Consider the following 20,108-nt stretch of genomic DNA (forward strand, 5'->3'; position numbering starts at 1 on the left):
CCTTCTGATACCCTTCGTCCATGGTTCGCTAGATATGTGAAAAAAGGGCGAGTTGCGTTTCGCTGGAGCGATGCTTTCTAAAGCCGCGCTGATGCATGGACAGCAACTTCTCTGTCTCAAGGAAATTCATTATATTCGGACTGAGAATACGTTCTATAATCCTGCAACAAACCGATGTCAAGGATATTGGTGTGTAATTTTGAGGATCCGTCCTTCTACCCTTCTTACATACAGGCGTCACCTGCGCTTTCTTCCAGTCGCTCGGGTCTTTACGTTGGACAAGAGATTCGCGATAAATGCAAGCTAAGTAAGGCGCCAATGCAGTAGAGTACTCTCTGTAAAACCGAATTGGAATCCCATCAGGATCTGGCGATTGACGGATTTTCAACACATTCAGCTGCTTCACAACCCCAGGGATGTCTATCACTATGTCCTCCATACGGGAATCTGTACCAGACTCAAACGGCGGTATGTTTGTACGATCCTCTTGCGTGAAAGATTTGTCAGTTGCTAAATCTCTCTCCAGAGAATCTCTTGTCACTTCTGGGCCCTGGTCAGCAAGCTGCAGAAGGCGTATCGGAGATGGACTGCTGCACTCTCCAGACTGAAATTTTCACTCTGCAGTGGAGTGTGTGCTGATATGAAACTTCCTGGCAGATTAAAGTGTGTGCGGGACCGAGACTTGAATGCGGGACCTTTCCCTTACGCGGGCAAGTGCTCTACCAACTGAGCTACACAAGCACGACTCGCGAACCACCATCACAGCTTCAGTTCTACGAGTTCTGCAAGATTCGCAGAAGAGCTTCTGTGAAGTTTGGAAGGTAGGAGACGAGGTATTGGCAGAAATGAAGCTGTGAGGACGGGTCGTGTGTCGTGCTTGGGTAGCTCAGTTGGTAGGGCACTTGGCCGCGAAAGGCAGAGGTCCCGATTCCGACTCTCGGTCTAGAACACAGTTTTAACCTTCCAGGTAGTTTCATGCTGCACTCTCTTCCAAAATGTTCTGCTGACGTTCTCGAAGACTATGAGTATTTTTGCGGTGCAACTTAGATTTGAGGGCTCCCCACAAAAATCGCACACTGATAACTCAGGTGACCCGTGTAGCCAGCTAGGGCTGCGACCAGCCATCCCGCTGCTAACAGATCTGTCAGGCGAAAAGCTTCTGTAAACAAGCTCCAATGCTCGGCCAGCTGAGAGGGCAGTTGCTCCGTCTTGTTGGACGTAGCTCTAGGTCACGGTGTGTGTTTATATGAATATATTCACGATCCATCGTATCCACTCGTTCGGGCCACTTTTATCTGCCCCCTGCTCTAGAACAAGAGGAAACACTTCATATCAACAATGAAGAGAGTCCACAAGTAATGCCACGTCCGAGAAAAGGAAAGGCGTCTGGAGGAGATGATGTTTCGAAGATGATGATGAAGCCAGAGGAACTGTACACCAGGGAAGACCAAGCAATATTCATTAAGGAATACCTGTGGAATAACGCAGTTGCACAGAACTGGGACCATAACGGAATTACGTAAGCCTATAAGCTTCTGTATCAATAACCTCTTTCTTTGTATTAGACCAGACATTATGACACACTAAACCATTACGAAACCAATGTTTCAACCGTCTTTGCGTCGATCGTCTCCAGGGGCTGAAGAGATGCCCTTAAGACGATTGCTGCTAAGACGGATCGAACGAGCGTTTTATAGCTGTGTTTCATAATGACGCTGCCTAACAACGAAAAGAATGTTATTCAACATGTCGTCATTATTCTGCTTCAGAGGAAAACAATACATTTATCTGCGTCCTCTAGGTGCACACAATAGATTCACAAAAGGTATCACAAACCGCACAGAAAAAAATCTGGATTTTAAATGAGCAGTGCAAAAATCTGCCTTGGAAGTGAGTATAGCGGAATTAACCTTTAACAGTACCTGAAATAAATAATAGCACTGATATTTATAGATTTTGAGTAGGCTTTTGACTCATTTTCAATACAATGCGCACGAACAAACATTCAGGAACCAGATTCACTGTTATTAGTGTATTGAACATATTAATCGAAGATACACCTTCCACTGGGTCTTCTCGGGAAAGTGAAAATATTCTGGCGGAAAAAAATAGCAACACCAAGAAGGAGCTGTGCGGCATGAACCGAAGTTTGTAGGCGTTTTTCTACTTCTGAAAGATGGTTATTCAGATTTGATACCAGACACGTAAGAGCGGTGTTAGTAGATGCAAATCGGGTTTGCTTTAAACACACGCTGTAGCGGTCTAGAGCGTTAATTATCTTTGGGATTTGACTTGGTGAGTTGATGTTAGTTAAGAACGACTTTAGGGCAACAAAAACGCCATTATCAACACCTCACTGAGCTTGAACGGAAATGTGTGATCAGAAGATGACCAGGTCCCGGACGAGCACGTGGTTTTACCGATATGGACGACCATCATATTCGGAATACGGCTCTGGCATGTCGTACTGTATGTGTAGCAGCAATTTGAGCAGCAGTTGGTACCACAATGGCACAAAGAGCTGTTACAAATCGATTACTTCAAGGACAGCTCCGAGCCAGACGCCCTATAACATGCGTTCCACTCACCCCAAACGTTCTCCATTTCTGACTTCAATTATGTCAAGTGAGAGCTCATTGTAGGGCAGAATGGAGGTTCTGATGACAACTTGTTCTGCCTGGGGGCGAGTGGTGACAGTGTCTTGCTTAGAAGAAGGAGAGTTGAGGATCTGCAACCACCGTGTTGGCGTGCTTAACATATTGAATCTACAACTGGAGTTATGATCTGGGGTGCGATTTCATATGACGGCAGAAGCTCTCCCGTGATTACCTCACACACCCTGACTACAAATTTGTACCTCAGTCTGGTGATTCGACCTGTCGAACTGCCATTCACGAACAGCAATCCAGGGGGTGTTTTTCAAGAGGATAACACTCCATTACACACCGCTATTATAACCCAACATGCTCTACAGTGTAGCGGACGTCGCAGTGTGAGTGAAGTGAATGTGGAGTGCGTACGATAGACATACGAGGAGTCCAAAGAAATCGATGCGTCGTGGATCCCGTGAACTCGAAATGGCTCTAATGACAGTAAGTAAAGTCCTGAGACAGAAGCTGTCTACGAAACCTTTCAAATTGGAGCTAGTGCAGAAGCTCAATGACGACGACTAAGACAACCATTTTGAGTTTTAGTTGCAACAATGGAATGAGGATGGGGATGGCATTATTCAAAAATGGCTGTGAGCACTATAGGACTTAACATCTGAGGTCTACAGTCCCCTAGAACTTAGAACTACTTAAAACTAACCAACCTAAGGACATCACACACATCCATGCCCGGGGCTGGATTCGAACCTGCGACCGTAGCGGTCGCGCGGTTCCAGACTGCAGCGCCTAGAACCGCTAGGCCACACCGGCCGGCCGATGGCATTATTGATCGCGTAAGTTTTAGAGACGAAGCCATTCTTCCCACTAATGGGAAAGTGAACGGGGATAATTGTCGAATCTGGGGTACAAATCATCCAAAGCAATGCACTGAATTTTAGCGTGAGTCCCCAAAGGTAAATACTTTTTTGGGTCTTGTCACGTCGAAAACTGTAGGGCCATTATTGTCCGCCGAGAGCACTGTCACTGGATATTCCTACTTGGACGCAGTCGGTGATGAGACACATGGAATCGGACTCTCCGTTCATCTTTCAGAGCAGGGTGGAACTCCACCCCACTTTCATCGTGAAGTTCGTGGGTACCTGGACACGGAGCGGTCGCATCGATGCTACAGAAGGGGACAGCTGTTTCATGAAATAGCCTCCCCGATCGCCAGATCTCCCTCCATGTGACGTTTTTCTGTGGGGTCACATTAAAGATCTGGTGTATGTACCGCCTCCACTACGTGTATAGCAGAGCTGCGGGAGAGAACACGAGAAGCGACTGCCACAGTCGACGATGCCATGCTGGAACGGGTATGGCAAGGATTCGATTACCGTATTGACGTCTGAAGGGTCACGCGTGGTTAGCATATCGAATGTTTGTAAAAAAAAAGGAAAAAAAAGAAAGGAAAAAACTTTGAGTTTCTCTTCAAAATGCAATAGGCCACGTAACTAATGAGTAAGTGCTGAATAGAATTGTAGAATTGGGGAGAGGAGGAATTTGTGGCACTACTTCACTAGAAGAAGGGATCGATTGGTACGGCTTGTTCTGAGGCATCAAGGTATCACCAATTTAGTAGTGGAGGGTAGTGTAGAGGGTAAAAATCGTAGAGGGAGACCAAGAGATGAATACACTAAGCAAATTCAGAAGGATGTAGGGTGCAGTAATTACTTGGAAATGAAGAAGCTTGTACATGATAGAGTAGCATGGAGAGCTGCATCAAACCAGTCTCTGGACTGAAGACCACAGCACACCGTTCCTCACAAGCGACTTCTAATCAAGCTGCGGGTTTATGGGGTATCGTCTCAGTTATGCGACTGGATTCGTGATTTCCTGTCAGGAAGGTCGCAGTTTGTAGTCATAGACGGCAAATCATCGAGTAAAACTGAAATGATATCAGGTGTTCCCCAGGTAAGCGTCCTGGGACCGCTGCTGTTCTATATAAATGACCTGGGTGACAATCTGAGCAGTTCTCTTAGGTTGTTCGCAGATGATGCTGTAATTTACGGTCTAGTAAGGTCATCCGAAGACCAGTATCAGTTGCGAAGCGATTTAGAAAAGATTGCTGTATGGTGTGGCAGGTGGCAGTTGACGCTAAATAACGAAAAGTATGAGATGATCCACATGAGTTCCAAAAGAAATCCGTTGGAATTCGATTACTCGATAAATCAGGACACTTAGGAGATGCAACAAGTCCACTAAAGAGACAGCTTACACTACACTCGTTCGTCCTCTGTTAGAATATTGCTGCGCGGTGTGGGATCCTTACCAGGTGGGACTGACGGAGGACATCGAAAGGGTGCAAAAAAGGGCAGCTCGTTTTGTATTATCACGTAATAGGGGAGAGAGTGTGGCAGATATGATACGCTAGTTGGGATGGAAGTCAATAAAGCAAAGACGTTTTTCGTCGCGGCGAGATCTATTTACGGGAGTTCAGTCACCAATTTTCTCTCCCGAATGCGAAAATATTTTGTTGAGCCCAACCTACATAGGTAGGAATGATCATCAAAATAAAATAAGAGAAATCAGAGCTCGAACAGAAAGGTTTAGGTGTTCGTTTTTCCCGCGCGCTGTTCGGGAGTGGAATGGTAGAGTGACAGTATGATTGTGGTTCGATGAACCCTCTGCCAAGCACTTAAATGTGAATTGCAGAGTAATCATGTAGATGTAGATGTAGATGTAGATGTAGAGACACTTGCGGCTGGCCCCCGGTCGAGTGTTGATGTAGGCTGTATTTTGTTCAAATATATGTTGGAGCTTTATGGCAGTGAAGGGAAAACGACTACATAAGCAACTGGTAGATGAAGGACAGTTGCAAGAGGCCGGGAAAAGAAAAGAACGGAATTACAAATGAAAGATGCGGGGAAGACAAAAGAAGATCGTGGCCAGTCCATGTGGGCTGCCGCACACGTCAAAAGGACGGAAGCGTGTGGCGCTAATACCAAGCGCCGTTTCGCGCAGAGGAGGGAAAGAGCGAAGCCGTGCTCGCAGACGGCTCACCAACTGCCGCGCGGTCTCGGCCGTTAGGGCGGGGGTGTGGCGTTAATTATCCGCCGTCAGCTGGCCGGCATGTGTCACGGCCCCGCGGAAATTTTATTTCGCGCGCGCAGCTCGGCCCCCTGCGGCCGCAGCGGCCACTTCGCGCGAGTAATGCTCGCCGCGACAGCTGGCTCGCCGCGCCAACAGGTGCTAACTGGCGCCAGTGACGGCCATCTGTAACGCTGCCGCCGCCAGTACAGGGCGTCTCACCGCGTGCTCTGTCGCACGGTGCTTCATTAGTAGCACGCGGCCAGCCCGGAACACGTGCGTGTAAACAGCGCAACGCCAGGCGTTACGCGCAGGAAGAATACGGTGTGACGAACACCGCTGTTCTCTCTCTGTCATATTTTTGCATTCCGAAGTCTCTACTCTGCGACAAGTTTTTCGATATCAATGAAACACTAAGTAGCTGGGTGACTCACATCATAAAATAGTGAAATGATGCAATAATTTACGAACAGGCGTATGTATTGTAGAAATTTATTTTATTTTGTTAACTTCTATGTGCTACCAGTTTCGGCATTAGATTGATGCCATCTTCAGGCCCCACTCGTCATAGTCGTAAAATCGCTATGCACGGAAGGAGCCTACAACTGGATCCGTGAATCAAATCATCCGGCATCAGCTCTAGGTGGCCAGGCGACACAGAAAGATAAAGATGGATTTCTTCTCCATGTATTTTAATTCCTACATTTAATTCCTCCTTTTTATTTTGTTTCCGTTACTTCTTGCTGAAAATACAGATAGGTTACAACCCTGCCTCACTCCCTTCCCAACCATTGCATGCCTCTCATACGGCTGTTGGTAAATTATTGCATCAAGAAGTTCATGCCAGCAGTCGTCCCACGATCCATAATGGATCTCAAATAAATGTCACGTAAGACTGTCCAGTCCTGAAAATAATTCGTTGTTTTAAGCAATAAGGTCAAAGCGACGGTCAAAAAGTAAAAGAGTCAAGTGTGGATTGATATGTTTCAAATATCATTACTATTGCCCCAGTTTATCAATATCTCTATGAATATTGTACGACTGGTGGATATCTGTGTTGATATCACAGGGAATGTCAACGTTCCCAAAGAACGGACCGCTAACATATGTCTCAGTTCAAAATTTTCCCTATATATAGCTGTATGTCCTTCAAATTGAGGTGACAGAATTCGTGGGATACGTCATGATGTTGTGCCTTACTTCCTTGTAAACGGCGTGGCACGAAGTATCGACGTGACAGCAGGTCGTTGGAAGTCCCCTGCCGATATGCTGAGCCACGCTGCTTCCATAGCCGTCCATAAATGCCAGTGCAGGATTTTGTGCACTAACTGACCTCTCCACTATGGTCCATAAACGCTCGATGGGATTCATATCTGGTGACTGGGTGGCCAACACAGTCGCTCGAACTGTGCAGAATATTCTTCAAACCAGTCGCGAACAACTGTGGAACGGTGGCACGAAGTTTATAAATGTCTGTTGCCAACCATAACCATCGGTTCATCTGAACGAGACGACCTAATCCATTCCATGTAAACACAGTGCACAACATTATGGAGCCACCACCAGTCTTCACGGTGCCTAGTTGATAACTTGGGTCCACGGCATCTTGGGGCCTGCGCCACACTCGAATGATACCATCGCTTTTTTTATCATCAGTATTTGACTGGTTTGATGTGGCCCTCCACGAATTCCTCTCCTATGCCAACCTCTTCATTTCGGAATAGCACATGCCCTCTACGTCCTCAATTGTTTCTTGGATGCTAGATGTATTCCAATCTCTGTTGCCCTCTATAGTTTTAACGCTCTGCAGCTTCCTCTAGCATCATGGACATTATTCCCTGATGTCTTGATTCAAATGGCTCTGAGCACTATGGGAGTTAACTTCTGAGGTCATCAGGTCATCAGGTCATCAGTCCCAAGGATTCGAACCTGCGACAGTGGTGGTCTCGCGGTTCAAGACTGTAGCGCCTGATGTCTTAACAAATTTCCTGTCATCCTGTCAGTGTTTCCACATATTCCTTTCCTCCTCGATTCTCCGGAGTTATTTTACCAGTCCACTTAATTTTCAACACTCTCCTGCAGCACTACATCTCAGATGCTTCGATTCGATACATTTCCTGTTTTCCCGTGGTTCACGTTTCACTTCCATTCAATGCTGTGCTCCAGACGTACATTGTCATGAATTTGTTCCTCAAATTAAGATCTATGTTTGATACTATCAGCTTCACTTGGCCGGGAACCCCCTTTTTGCCAGTGCTATGTTTATTATGTTTATTATGTCCTTCTTGCTTTGTCCCTCATGTGCTGTTTTCTGCCTAGGTAGTAAAATTCCTAGCTTCATCTACTTCGTCATCTCAAGTTTTTATGTTTACTTTTACGCTGTTCTCATTTCTGATGATTCTCATTACTCTCGTCTTTCTTCGGTTTACTCTCAAACTATATTCTGCACTCTTGTAGTGTTCACTCCATTCAGAAAATCCTGTATTTCATCTTCACTTTCACTGACGGTTGTAGTCATCAGCGGCTCTTAACACTGATATCCTTTCACCACGAATTTCAGTCCCATTCATGAACCTTTATTTTATTTCCGTCATAACTTCATCGATGTGTGAATTGAAAAGTGGAGGCGAAAGTCTACACCCCTGTCGAACACCTTTTTTAACCAAAGCAAATCGTTCTTATTCGTCCGCTCTTCATATCCCTCTTGGCTCTTGTGCATATTGTACTTTGCCCGTCTCTCCCTGTAGCTTAATGCTACTTTTCACAGAATTTCGAACATCTTGCACCATTTTACATTTTCGAACGCTTTTTCCAGGTCGACACAACCTGTGAATGTGTCTTCATTTTTCTTTTGCCTCGCTTCCATTATCAATCGCATCATCAGAGTTGCCTCTCTGGTGCCTTTCCTAAAACCAAACCGATCGTCATCTAACACATCCCAAAACCTCTTTTCCATTCTTCTGTACATTATTGTTGACTAGGATGAAATAACAGGGTGAACCAGTTTCTTTAAAGTTCATGAATGATTATTAAAGCACAGTTCACTCTGCATGAATGAAATACACAAAAAAAATTTGGTGGTTGTAGGCTTGGGTTCGGCGAACAGTTATGACAGCTACACTACCCACAGTACCGCCTGTGAGTATCTTGCTGTATGGGCTCAATTTCTCTTCTTGGCGTCGTTCAATTAGACAGACAGTCGTCCAACAACTCGCAGCAATGCCGTAAGCCGTTTGCAATCTTCATCCGAGGCATTTTTGTGCAAATTTGCAGGCAAAGCTCCTCCTGCTCGGCAAGAGTATTATCTCAACCACTGCTGCCTACAGACTGTGTGACTTACTTCCTGCGCTTGGTCTAGGAAGCGCGTCAATTCGCCCCCGCCACCTTTTCTACTTTCCAGAGAACTTTTGTTTCAAACAAAAGCACACTGGCTTTTACGTAACATATATTTCTTTACGTCGTTCCTAAGCGTGACCATTTCTTACAATTGTCAAATTTACATCAACATGATGAGTTTACACACACAAATATTTTAAGATATAAAATGTCATCAGAAAATTATTTAACATAATACACAATTACGTAGTATTTTACATACATTACTCACATACATCTACATCTACAAATATACTCCGCTAGCCACCAAGCGGAGTGTAGCGGAGGGCACAATTCGCGCCAAAGTCATATTTCCCCCCCTCTGTTAGACTCGCGGATCGCGCGAGGGAAAAACGACTGTCTGAACGCCTCAGGGCGATCTGAAAGTTGGTGGTAATAATATCTGCTCTACACCCTCGGCGAAGATTGGATTTCGGAATTTTGTGAGCAGCCATTTCTGTTTAGCGCGTCGTCTATCTGCAAGTGTGTCCTACTTCAATCTTTCTATGAGATTTGTAACGCTCTCGCGATGGCTAAATGTACCAGTCACGAATCTTGCCGCTCTTCTTTGGACCTTCTCAATGTCTTGAATCAGACCCAACGGGTAAGGGTCCCATACAGACGAACAAAACTCTTAAGACTGGACGAACTAACGTATTGTAAGCTGTTTCCTTTGTTGACGGACTGCATCGCTTCAGGATTCTACCAATAAACCGCAATCTAGAGTTCGCCTTACCAGTTACTTGTGTAATCTGATCATTGCATTTGAGATCATTTCGATTAGTCACACCCAGATATTTGACGGATGTTACCGCTTCCAAAGACTTGGGATTTATTTTCTACTCGTACATTAACGGGGATTTTCGCCTTGTTGTACCCAGTAGGTTACACTTACTAATATTGAGAGATAACTGCCAGTCATTACACCAAGCATTTATTTCCGGCAAATTCTCAATGATTTGTTCACAACTTTCGTGGGTTACTACTTTCTTGTATACTACAGTATCATCGGCAAACAGTCTTTTGTAGATTGCTATGACCTGGGCCTTCTTCCAGTCCCGTGGAACTTTCCGCCGTTCCAGTGATCTGTGATAGATGACGGATAAGAATGGTGCTATATTTGTAGCGTAGTCAACATAAAATCTTACGGGGATACCGTCTGGGCCAGATGCCTTTCTAGCGTCTAAGGATCTTAAGTGTTTTACAATCCCAGACACACTAAACACTATGTCAGCCCTCTTTTCGTTTACTCTGTAGGACGTGTATATTTCTATTGTCTATTGTCAAATCACAATTTATGAAAGATGTTTATATTTTGTTAATAGGATTACGTAGGAATAATTAATATTTGTCATGTTGGAAATAATTGTGGTAGCAGGGAATGTATTGTTGACAAGAGAGACCGCAAATTGATATAATTTTAAAAATGGTGGGAGAGACCGCGTATGGATACATTTTAAGAAAAGAGTGGGAAAGACCGCGCATTGATACATTTTGTAATGGTAGCAGGGATTGTCTGCACCAGAAAGCGTTGTTGGCAGGAGAGACCGCACCTTAGCTTTGGTAGCAGGTCTGAAGTGAGAGGTTGAGAAGAGTAGTGTGCCTGCCAGCCACCAGCTATGATTTACAAGAGATTATAAACGGATGTAGAGAGACATCAACTAACTATTATCATAAGAGGAACTAATATTATTGAATTATTTTCTTTGCGAAACTCAAGCTACTGAAGGTATGTTTGCGCAATGCTAGTTGTAAGATTGTTATAAAAAGTAAGTCCCATTTGAACGTTTGTAAAATCGTTTCATTACCAACAGTAAATATTTGCCAGCAACGTTGCATTACTGATTATAATCCATCCCAAAAACCATCAACATAAAACTTTGTAAAAATTTTATTGTTGTGAAGAAAAAGGGTAACTATGAATTACGTAACTTCAGTCAAATTAATTAAAGAATAACGTCGGCTTTGCTGTCAAAGAATAACGTCAGCTTTGGTAATAAATAAAGCCACTTATTATGAAAGCGCACCAGCAGTTAATACAGTATGTCGCAGTTCGATGTAGCAGTCAGATGGCGATCCAGTAACAGTAAGAAAAGGTAAGGAACAGTTTTGGGTTATTGCAGATAACGACTGAGGGCCACGACGACAACACATTCTATGTTTCGTCGAAATAATCCGAAAATCACTTTTAAAAAGCAGCAATTAAATTTCTATGCGAATATTGAGAAAGAGAATAAATTTCAAAGGGAAGATTTCATTTGTTATTATTAAGCAAGAGATAGAAATCCGAAGGGAAGGTTACATAGGTTATTGTAAACGGGAAGGTTATCATTAACAAAAGAGGTATAGAGGAGACAGGAAGGTTTCAACTCGATAGTTGAAAGGGGGAATGGTGCTGCAGTCTTCTATCGTAAACGAGTTTTTGAAAGCTAGGTTTAGAATTTCGGCTTTCCGTTTATCATCATCAGTTACATTAACCGAACAGTCAGCAAGAGAAACCTCCAGTACAGTGCACTTTACATATACAGAAAATATAGTGTCAAATATGCGAATATTTTAAAGCAATATTATATATATATATATATATATATATATATATATATATATATATATATATATAAAATTTAGGTGAACCATACATAAATATTGTTATAAAGTTCGCCTTGCGACGACTGCGGTTCGTCGGTTGTGTCAGCAGGGTTGGCAGCCGAGACGATTTCTCTGTCCCGAGTGCTGGCGACGCGACACCGGAGCCACAATAGCGGCACTTTGATTGCGCCGCATTGCTGTCACACTTCCGACTCCAAACAGGAGCGGGACTCGGCGGCGGTGGCGCCCCGCAGACAAATGTCTGCTCCGGGCTCCGAGCTGCCTGCCGCAGAGCGCTAACGCTGAAAATTAGCCGGCGGGGAGCCTGCGCCAGGCGCTGGCTGGCTGGCTGGCGGAGCCATGTTTAGTAATGAGCAGGTGGCTGCCGGCTGCCGCAACCAATAACGCCGCCTCCGCCGCCCCCGCCGCCTCCGCGGGCTCCGCCGCCTCCACCGCCGGCGCCGACTTATTACAACGCGCCGCGCATTCCTGCCTGTCAGCCAGAGTGAGCGGTCTCCTCCTGCTTAAAGGGGTGCACGCGAACGCGCCGTTCGAGCGCCGATACCGGAACAATGGCCCCATCCGTGCCACTTCCTTCCTGCCTTTCTCTCGCATCGCCGTTCCGAGCCTCAACTTTCATAACAAAGTGGTGCAATTTTGTAACGTTCTTCCTCAAAGGCCGCTTAATCGAACACAGAGCAGGGATATTACACTACTCGCCATTAAAATTGCTACACCACGAAGAGGAAGTGCTACAGACGCAAAATTCAACCGACAGGAAGAAGATGCTGTGATATGCAAATGATCAGCGTTTCACAGCATTCACACAAGGTTGGCGCCGGTGGCGACACCTACAACGTGCTGACATGAGGAAAGTTTCTAACCGATTTCTCATACACAAACAGCAGTTGACCGGTATTGCCTGGTGAAACGTTGTTGTGATGCCTCGTGTAAGGAGGAGAAATGCGTACCATCACGTTTCCGACTTTGATAAAGGTCGGATGGTAGCCTATCGCGGTTTATCGTATCGTGACATTGCTGCTCGCGTTGGGTCGAGATCCAATGACTGTTAGCAGAATCGGTGGGTTCAGGAGGGTAATACGGAACGCCGTGCTGGATCCCAACGGCCTCGTATGACTAACAGTCGAGATGACAAGGCATCTTATCCGGATAGCTGTAACGGATCGTGCAGCCACGTCTCGATCCCTGAGTCAACAGATGGGGACGTTTGCAAGACAACAACCATCTGCACGAACAATTGGACGGCGTTTGCAGCAGCATGTACTATCAGCTCGAAGACAATGGCTGCGGTTACCCTTGACGCTGCATCACAGACAGGAGCGCCTGCGATGGTGTACTCAACGACGAACGACAAACGACGAACGTGGGTGCACGAATGGTAAGACGTCATTTCTGTTTACAACATCATAATGGCCCCATCCGTGTTTGGCGACATTGCGGTGAACGCACGTTGGGTGCGTGTATTCGTCATCGCCATACTGGCGTATCACCCGGCTTGATGGTATGGGTTACGCGTCTCGGTCACCTCTTGTTCGCATTGACGGCACTTTGAACAGTGGAAGTTACATTTCAGATGTGTTAGGACCCGTGGCTCTACCCTTCATTCGATTTGAGCAGGATAACGCACGACCGCAAATTGCAGGTCCTGTACGGGCCTTTCAGGATACACAAAATGTTAGACTGCTGCCCTGGCCAGCACATTCTCCAGATCTCTCACCAACTGAAAACGTCTGGTCAATGGTGGCCGAGCCACTGGCCGGTCACAATACTTCAGTCACTACTCTTGAACTGTGGTATCGTGTTTAAGCTCCATGGGCAGCTGTACCTATACACGCCATCCAAGCTGTGTTTGACTCAATGCCCAGGCGTATCAAGGCCGTTATTTCGGCCAGAGGTGGTTGTTCTGGGTACTGACTTTTCCGGACCTATGCACCCAAATTGCGTGAAAATGTAATCACATGTCACTTGTAGTATAATATATTTGTCCAAGGAATACCCGTTTATCATCTGCATTTCTTCTTGGTGTAGGAATTTTAATGGCTAGTAATGTAATTGCTGAATTCAGTGCACTTACGTGATTATAGGCTTTCTCGGCGTATGAGTTCCATTTGACTGATGGAGTCATCTATGTGTATGGTACAGGACTATCCTGGCTTAGTATGCAGCAATTCCGTGGAAACATCTTGATCGCTATGAGTATTATTTATGACGCGCTTCGAGTAATCATCATCAGACAACTGTCTTCTCGAAGAATGATGACCCATCATCAACGATGATTCACATTTCTTGGTGTTAACTATGGATGCGTGCTCACTTTATTTAACAAAATACGTGTTTCTTTCCTTTGTCTTTATTTCATACCCCTGACCCCTATAATTAAAATGAGAGTCGACGAAGGCATAGCGCGGGCCGTTGTGGTCGAGTTGTTCTAAGCGCTTCAGTCCGGAACCGCACTGCAGCTAAGGTCGCAGGTTCGGATCCTGTCTCGGGCATGGGTGTGTGTGATGTCCTTAGGTTAGTTAGGCTTAAGTAGTTCTACGTCTAGGGGACTGATGACCTCAGATGTTAAGTCCCATAGTCCTCAGAGCCATTTGAACCATTTGAAGACATAGCGCACTAGCAGCATGAATAGCACAACTGATAATGGGGTATGGGACGACGACACCGAACACACACTGCACTTATGTAACACACATGTCGAGCACCAAACAACGACAGAGTAGGTGGATTAAAGATGGAGGTCAGAGAGGATTGAGAGAGGAAAGACAGAAAGGGGCTCGATGGTGGAGGGGGACAGGATGGGGCGGAAGAGGGGAACTGGTAGCACACCAAGGAGCAGGAGACGAGGAGTGTGGGGAGGGAGTGAACCAGGAACGAGCACAAGGACTTGGAAAGAAGAAAGGAGAGGGACAGGGGGTAGGATGGATGGAACAGTAGAGGGGGAGGGGTAGAGGGGAGAGGGTCGGAGTTGGAAGAGAGTATAAATATAGGGGCGAAGCATATCTTCTGGGAAGAGGAGACGCTGCAAGTTTCTTTGGGAGAAGAGGTGGAGATTGTGGAGATGGAGAGAGTGCGATATATCGGTAGAGCCGCGGCAGCAGGCGCGGAGTGAAGAGGAAAGGAGCACCAGGGGTGAGTGGGATCGATGTGGCGGCTTCTGTAGAGGATATAGGTGTCAATAATTCAAGATCAGTCTTAATCGCAGTTATTATCGTTATAATACCGCCAACCGGTTTCAACTCGACGTTGGGGTCATCTTCTGGGCGTTTACACCATTAGTCGACTGCTGATTGTGTCACTACTGCCTACATAACGGCAGGAAACTAGACAGGAGTGACACCACCAGCAGTCGACCAATGTTGTAAACGCCCAGAAGATGACCCCTACGTCGGGTTGAAACCGGCTGGAGGTATTATAACAATAATAAATGCGATTCAGACTGTTCCAGAATTATTGATTAATCATACTAATCGCTGCTTCTCTCCACAACCATGTTGTCCAAAAATCAATGGAACAGATGTGTTCAAGCAAAAAGAGGAGATGCAGCGAAGGGATGAGGTCATAGAGGATTCTCGTGGGGCACGGGAGACGGATATGGAAACTGAGGCAGAGCACATGGCGTTCAAGAACTTGGAGGGCTTTATGGTGGTCAAGGGGTAGCATCTTTGATTCATAATCTAAGCGTGTTTGTTCCCATATTTGAAACCCAACATCGCTTTAATTGTGATTACTAATTAGCATTGGCGGCCAGAGACTTCCAGCATACCGAGCGAGGTGGCGCAGTGGTTAGACACTGGACTCGCATTCGGGAGGACGACGGTTCAATCCCGCGTCCGGCCATCCTGATTTAGGTGTTCCGTGATTTCCCTAAATCACTCGAGGAAAATGCCGGGATGGTTCCTTTGAAAGGGCACGGCCGACTTCCTTCCCCATCCTTCCCTAATTCGATGAGACCGATGACCACGCTGTCTGGTCTTCTTCCCCAAATCAACCAACCAACCAACTTCCAGCATAAGATGTCACCCTCATTCTGCCAACGGCTTTGTAAAGGGGGTAGAGGTTCAGGGCATTCTCTTGTTCTTAGGTTGGGGAACTGCCCCTAAAAGCGGAAAATCAGCAATGATCAACGACATGAGGCTGCAGATGGACATGGAAACCACTGCATTAAAAACACATAGCGTGTTTCCACAGGGCATGTGGGCTGTAATAGAAAAACTGTCATGCTGATCACTCCATTGGCAATTGATTCCGGAATAGTCCCCCATTCGGATCTCCAGGACAGGACTGCCAAGGGGGAGGTGACCATGAGGAAAAGATTGAATAATCAACGAAAGGATAACGTTCTACGAGTCTGTCGCGGAATGTCAGAAGCTTGAACATCTTAGGGAAGTTAGAAAACATGGAGAGGGAAATGCAATGACTCAATCTAGGTATAGTAGAGGTCAGTGAAGAGAAATGGAAAGAAGACAAGGATTTGTGGTTAGAGGCGTATAAGTAATATCAACAGCAGCAGAAAATGGTATAATGGGTGGAGGATTCGTTATGAATAGGAAGGTAGGGCAGAGAGTGTGTCACTGAGAAGATTTCAGTGATAAGGTTGTTCTTATCAGAATATGCAGCAAACCAACACTGACAACGATACTTCAGGAATACATGCCGACGTCACAAGCTGAAGATGAAGAGATAGAGAAAGTATATGAGGATATTGGAAGGGTAATCCAATGCGGAAAGGGACATGAAAATCAAATCGTCATGGGGATTGGAATGCAGTTGTAGGGGCAGGAGTAGAAGAAAAGTTTACGGAGAATATTGGCCTGCGACAAGTTATGACAGAAGAGAAAGACTGAGTTCTGTAATAAATTTCAACTAGTAATAGCGAATACTCTGTCGAAGAATCACAAGAGGAGGGGGAATACTTGGTAAAGGCCGGGTGATATGAAAAGATTTCAGTTAGATTACATCATGGTTAGACAGAGGTTCGAAATCACATACTAGACTGTAAAGCGTACCCAGGAGCAGAAACAGACTCAGATCACACTGTAGTAATGATGAAGAGTAAGCTGAAGTTTAAGAGATTAGTCAGGAAGAACTAATCAGCAAAGAAGTGGGAGACGGAAGTACTAATGGATTATGAGATATGCTTGAAGAAATCTAAGGCTATAGATTCAGAAATAAGGAATAGCTCAGTAGACAGTACAGTTGAAGAGGAATGGACATCTCTAAAACTGGCAATCACATAAGCTGGAAGGAAAAGACTGGGACACAAAAGAGAAGATACACTTCAACTGATCATTGAAAGAAGGGCGTACAAAAGTGTCGGAAGGAATGAAAGTCACAACTTTCGGTGAAATTGAAATGAAGGGTGTTAACATTAAGAGTGCAACTGGAATTCCATTGTTAAATGCAGAGGAGAGAACGGATAGGTGAAAAGAGTACATTGGTGTCCATTATGTGGGGGAAGATTTGTCTGGTGTGATAGAAGAAGAAACAGGAGTCGGTTTAGAGGAGATGGGAGTTCCAGTATTGGAATCAGAATTAAAGAGATATTTGGAGGACTTAAGGCTAAATAAGGCAGAAGAGGTAGATAATACTCCATCAGAATTTCTAAAATAATTGGGGACAGTGGCAACAAAACGACCATTCACGTTGGTATGCTGAATGTATGAGTATGGCAATATGCCGTCAGACTTTCGGAAAAATACTATCCACACAATTCTGAAGACTGAAAGAACTGGCATGTGCATGATTTATCGCACAATCAGCTTAACAGCTCATGCATCCAATTTGCTGACAAGAATAATATACAGAAAAATGGTAACGAATACAGGATGTGTAAGATGACGATCAGTTTAGCTTCAGGAAATAAAGAAAGGTTTAGGAGTGGAATAAAAATTCAAGGTGAAACGGTATCAATAATACCATTCGCAGATGGTATTTCTATCCTGAGTGAAAGTGAAGAAGAATTACGTAATCTGCTGAACGGAATGAACAGTGTAATGAATACAGAATATGGACTGAGAATATATCGAGGAAAGTCTTAAGTAACGAAAAGAAGCAGAAATAAGAACAGCGATAAACTTAACATTAGGATTGAAGATCATGATTTAGATGAAGTTAGGAATTCTGCTGCCTCGGCAGCAAAATAACCAGTGACTCAATGGAGCACGAGGGACATCAAAACCAGACTATCACTGGCAAAAAGGGCAATCCTGTCCAAGAGAAATCTGATAGTATCAAACATGAGCCTTAATTCTAGGAAGAAATTTTCAGGAATGCACGTTCGGACCATGGCATTGTATGGTAGTGTAACATGGACTGTGGGAAAAACGGAACAAGTGAGATTCGAAGCGTTAGAGATGTGGTGCTACAGACGAATGTTGAAAATAAGGTGGACTGATAAGGTGAGGAATGAGCGGTCCTGCTCAGAATCGGAGAGGATAGGAATATGTGTAAAACACTGACAAGGAGAGTGGACAGGATGATAGGACTTCCGTTAAGACATCAGGGAATTACTTCCATGGTACTAGAAAGAGCTGTAGAAGGCAAAAAGTTTAGTGGGAGACAGATGCTCGAATACATTCAGAAAGTAATTGAGGACATACATTGCAAATGCTACCCTGATATGAAGAGATTGGCACAGGAGAGAAACTCGTTGTTGGCCACATCTATCTATTCAGAAGACCGTTGACTCAAAAAACAAAAAAAAAAAAAAATAGAATATAGGAGAGGCAGAGTTTCAAGATGGGACAGGATTTGTAAGTATGAAAAATGCTGAAATTTTGCAATCGACATGTCCAGCTGGATAGAAGTTTCAGGAGGTGGAGTCTATTGTGGGCTTTGTATCGGATGGTAAGGGAATGGGGAGTCCAAGTGAGGTGACGGTCAAGAATGCAGCCAAGGTATTTGAAGGTGCGAGCAAGCTGAACAGAATGGTCGTAGAAGGTGAGGTACAAACCATGGAGCTGGAGGGAGGGGGTGGTATACCCAGTAATGATTTCCTGGGTTTTGGAAGGATTAATTTGAAGTAGCCACAGGCTGCACCAAGTGGTAAACTGGACTAGGTGAGTTTGGAGAGAGCGCTGGGACCGTTGAAGGTACGGTAGACGGCAGGGAAGGCAGTGTCATCAGCATGTTGAAGGAGATGGATGGGTTGGAGTGACTTGGGCATGTGTATAGGAGATAAAGAGAGGAGAATGGACAGAGCTTGGAGGCTCACCTGCATTACGGTAGAAGGTATTACAGATGGTGGCACAGTAAGGACGGTGGCAGAGGAAGGAGGCAATTGAGATGGATTTAGTTGATACTAAGAGCGTAGGCGGGAGCTCGGAAAGGGGCTTGGAATGCCATACATAGTAGTAGGCATTATGGTGTTTGAAGGAAAACAAAAAAAAGCAGAGTAAAGAGAATCAAGGTGGAGGGAGAGGAGATGGGTAAGGTTTACGAGCTGGTCGTCGGTAGAAAAGGAGGGCTGGAAACCACACTGCATAAGAGGGAGGAAGACCTTACTGAACATGGAAATGAGGCATATGGGGCGATAAGAGGATGTGTTGGAAGAGGAATAGAAGTGTGCAGTCTTGAGGACGATAACTGGTCCAAGTAGCAGAACATAGGAGTAAGTAAATGGTGGGAGAGAGGTATTGGTGCAGTCAAGAACATTGGGGAAGAGGGAGTAATAAAAGTGTCATTGGTATAGAGAAGACTTCAGAGAGGTGGGACGCAGAACTGTTAGCCTTACCGAGGATGTTGGAGTACGGGCAATTGTCACAGAGGAGTGAGTAAAGCGGGGTGGGATTGCTACCAGTAAGGTGGTGGACAGTGGACCAGTACTTGAAGATGGCGACAAGGAGGGTAGTGTTGAGCCAAGTGCATGTATGGCGCCAGTCCTAGCATTTCTCTGCTGTGAGAAGGTTTTGTGTCTATGTAATTGCTCATGGTGGATAAGTGTGTCCTGGTTACGATTGTATAGGAAGGAACGGTAGAGATGGCGAAATTCATAGAAAAGGAAGATGACATGTGGAGGAACGGCAGGTCGGTGGAGTTGGAAAGGTTTGGTGATAACATGGGCCACACAGCATCAGAGATGGTCTTCTGGAGAAAGGACAAGGCGTGAGTGATGTCACGAGGATGGTAAAAGGGAAGAGGGTGGCTTCTGACCTGCATGTCAATGAGTTCCTAGTAGGCATTATGGTTGGTACTGTGGTAGTCTCGGTGGGAAGCCATGGGAGGACAGGTGGCAAAGGAGATGGTGTGAGGGAGTGGGAGGTAGTCACTACCAATGGGGTCTAGGACGTCTGTAGTGATATGCCCAAGAAGGTTTGGAGAAGTGAGAACAACATTTGGGGTGGTGTTACTTTTGGGGTGGGTATGCTGAGGGAAGGGGACAATATCATCTTGGAGGGTAAAAAAGAAATGATGCACAGCCTGAGGGCGGCAGGGTCGCTTCTATGG

The sequence above is a fragment of the Schistocerca serialis genome, chromosome 1, assembly GCF_023864345.2.
Source record: "Schistocerca serialis cubense isolate TAMUIC-IGC-003099 chromosome 1, iqSchSeri2.2, whole genome shotgun sequence".
NCBI lineage: Eukaryota > Metazoa > Arthropoda > Insecta > Orthoptera > Acrididae > Schistocerca > Schistocerca serialis.